The sequence below is a fragment of the Microcaecilia unicolor genome, chromosome 6, assembly GCF_901765095.1.
Source record: "Microcaecilia unicolor chromosome 6, aMicUni1.1, whole genome shotgun sequence".
NCBI classification, from domain to species: Eukaryota; Metazoa; Chordata; class Amphibia; order Gymnophiona; family Siphonopidae; genus Microcaecilia; species Microcaecilia unicolor.
Genome location: NC_044036.1, coordinates 297,462,013 through 297,465,477, shown reverse-complemented (window position 1 = coordinate 297,465,477; position 3,465 = coordinate 297,462,013).

Here is a 3,465-nt window from a genome sequence, read left to right as displayed (position 1 = left end):
CATGCAAATGAGCTGACATCAGCTCGCCTCCAGCATTCCCTTCCCTCGCAGTGTCCCGTCCTCGCGGAAAGACAAAATTATGTCAGAGGACGGCAGGACACTGAGAGGGAAGGCTGGAGGTAACGTGAGCCGAGCCTGCCACCACTGCGATCTGAGGTAACATGAATGGCTTAAAGGCAGGGCGGCAGGAAGGAGAGGAGGGGAGAATCGCTGGACATGGAAGGGAGGGGAGAGTCACTGGCCATGGGGGGGAGGGGAGAATTGCTGTAAATGGATGGGAGGGCAGGGCAGAGGAGAATCGCTGGACATGGATGGGAGGGGAGAATCGCAGACCATGGATGGAAGGGTAGGGCAGAGGAGAATCGCTGGACATGGATGGGAGGTGAGGGCAGGGCAGAGGAGAATCACTGGACATGGAGGGGAGGACAAGAGAGAGAGGAGAAATCGCTTAGACAAGAGCCTTCCTAGGGCCCGTTTCATTTTTCATGAAATGGACTTTGTTGCTTGTTAACACATAGTTTTTGTACTCAACCTGTTTGCATACTATGGTTATTTCACTGAGGAAAAACATTTTGGCATTATATTTTGGTTAGGAAGCTATGCTTTAAGAGTTAGCATATAGTTCTAAAGCAACAAGGTTACTTCATCAACTCTAGAATGAAAGTTGGGGGGTCTACTTGGACCTCCAATTGGAGAATAGGGCTGGGGGGAAGGTCCTCCTTGGAGCTCAGGCTGTATGCATTATGCATATTTTTTAAATGTTACTCTTCTTATGTGAAATTCCAATTCAAATACACTCTTATCAACTCATATATACTCACCACATAGGAGAAAAAGACTTCAATGACAATTGGCTTATGACAGTAATTGCCAAATAGCTTCACAACTGACACATCCTTAGTCTAAATAGGAGAAAGTTTTTCTTTACTCAGCGTGTAGTTAGACTCTGGAACTCGTTGCCGGAGAATGTAGTTTCAGCAGCTGGCCTTACGGAATTTAAAGGGGGTTTGGACAGATTCCTGAGGGAAAAGTCCATTGAACATTATTAAATTTTTTTGAGGGTAGGGAGGGGGGTTGCCGGGTTCTTGAAGCCTGGATTGGCCGCTGTTGGAGACAGGATGCTGGGCTTGATGGACCCTTGGTCTTTTCCCAGTATGGCGGTGCTTATGTACTTATGTAATAAACCTCTCCTCAGTTAATTTAAAGGTGAAACTTTTATTTCTTTTTATGAGACTTTTTTTTCTGTTAATTCTTTACACTCCCAATAATATAGAGTTCAATGATTTAGTTCAAAAAGTCTCATAAAGATAAATGGACACACTGCAGACGAAATGCAAAGTTTAATTACATGTTGAGTGAAGAAATATTTTCTCTGATTTGTTTTAAACGTACTACGTTGTAGCTTCATTGCGTGCACCCTAGTCCTAGTATTTTTGGAAAGCAGCTTAGCAGGGTTTTTAAAAGGTTTGATAGCTTCCTAAAAGAAAAGTCCATAAGCCATTGTTAAGATGGGCTTGGGAAAACCCATGGCTTATTTCTAGGATACGCAGCATAAAATGTATTGTACTTTTTTGGGATCTTGCCAGGTACTTGTAACCTGGATTGGCCACTGTTGGAAACAGGATACTGGGCTTGATGGACCTTTGACCTGTCCCAGTATGGCAATTCTTATGTTGTTATGATGTTTGACTGTTGATATAATGATCTTACTGTAGAATGCTGTTTCCTTGCCATCTATACCAGTCCAGTCCAGTCCATACTAATGGGTTGTGTCCATCTACCAGCGGAAGGAGACAGAGAAAATATTTCCAAGTAAACCACCTCCTCAGTGTTTTCTCTGTCTCCTAGCAGATGGTGGACGGATCATGCTTCTGTGGATTGCTGGCTGGTAGCTCCTGTCCCAGATTCTTCTGGTGACAGTGGAGCCAGGAGTGTGCTGGCAGCTGTGTTGGAGCTAGTTTTAGATGATACTCAGTGGTCCTGAGTTCCTCATCTGCCAGCTAGGGTGATATTATTATTATTATTATTAGCATTTGTATAGCGCTACCAGACGCACGCAGTGCTGAACACCTGATACAAAGAGACAGTCCCTGCCCAAAAGAGCTTACAATCTAAATAATACAGACAGACAAGACAGTTACAGGTGAGGGAAGTAATGGGTGAGAAGGGAGGGAGGGCAATTGTGGCTAGGAGCCAAAAGCAGTAGTGAAAAGGTGGGTTTTCAGCATAGATTTGAAAACAGGTAGAGATGGAGCTAGACGTATAGGTCCAGGAAGTCTATTCCAGGCATAAGGTGCCGCGAGAGAAAAGGAGCGAAGCCTGGAGTTAGCAGTGGAGGAGAAGGAGGACGACAAGAGAGATTTGTCCAGTGAGCGGAGTTCATGGGGAGGAACGTAGAGAGAGATGAGAGTGGAGAGGTAATGGGGGGCTGCAGAGTGGATGCATTTAAAACATGGGTGTAGACTGGGGGGGGGCGAGGGGGGGCAATGCCCCCCCAAACGATGAGGCACCGCCGCGCCAGTAGTTAAGAAAAAAAAAAACAAGCAGGCAAACGCTCCTCTCCGTCCGCTTGGCTTCCCTGCCCTCTCTGTCTGCGTCCCGCCTTCCTCTGACGTCATTTCCTTTCGGGCGGGACGCAGACAGAGAGGGCAGGGAAGCCAAGTGGACGGAGAGGAGCGTGTCCGTCTACCCCTCTCTCTTCCTCCCTCCCTCCGGCGCAGGCAGCAGTCTTTTTCAGCGTTCCTGGCAGCAGTAGCGATGTACACGCTGCCTTCGGCTCTGCCCTGAAGCCTTCTCTTCAAGTTCCTGTTTCCGCATAGGTGGGAACAGGAACTTGAAGAGAAGGCTTCCGGATGGAGGGGGTGGGGAGCAGAGGGAAGGACCAGGAGATGGATGAGACTGGGAGCGTTGGGAGCAGAGGGAAGGACCAGGAGATGGATTGGACTGGGAGGGGTGGGGAGCAGAGGGAAGGAGCAAGAGATGGATGGGTCTGGGAGGGGTGGGGTGGGGAGCAGAGGGAAGGAGCAAGAGATGGATGGGACTGGGAGGGGTGGGGAGCATAGGGATGGACCAGGAGATGGATTGGATTGGGAGAGGTCAGGCACAGCAGAGGGAAGGAGCAGAAGATGGATGGGACGTAGGGATGGTGAGCAGAGGGAAGGAACAGAAGATGGATGGGACTGGGAGGGGTGGGGAGCAGAGGGAAGGAGCAAAAGATGGATGGGACTGGGCGGGTGGGGAGCAGAGGGAAGCCTACTGGAAAGAAGACACTGCATAAAACAGAAGACACTGGGACCAAAGCGAATAGAAAAACTAAATGATCAGAGAACAAATGATCAGAATTTATTAATTGAAATATGTCAGCTTTTTGAAATGTGCATCTGTGATATTTTGCCTGTAAATTTCAATTCCTTCCTCCATATTAGCATATTCATTTGCATATGTATATATGCAAATGAATATGCT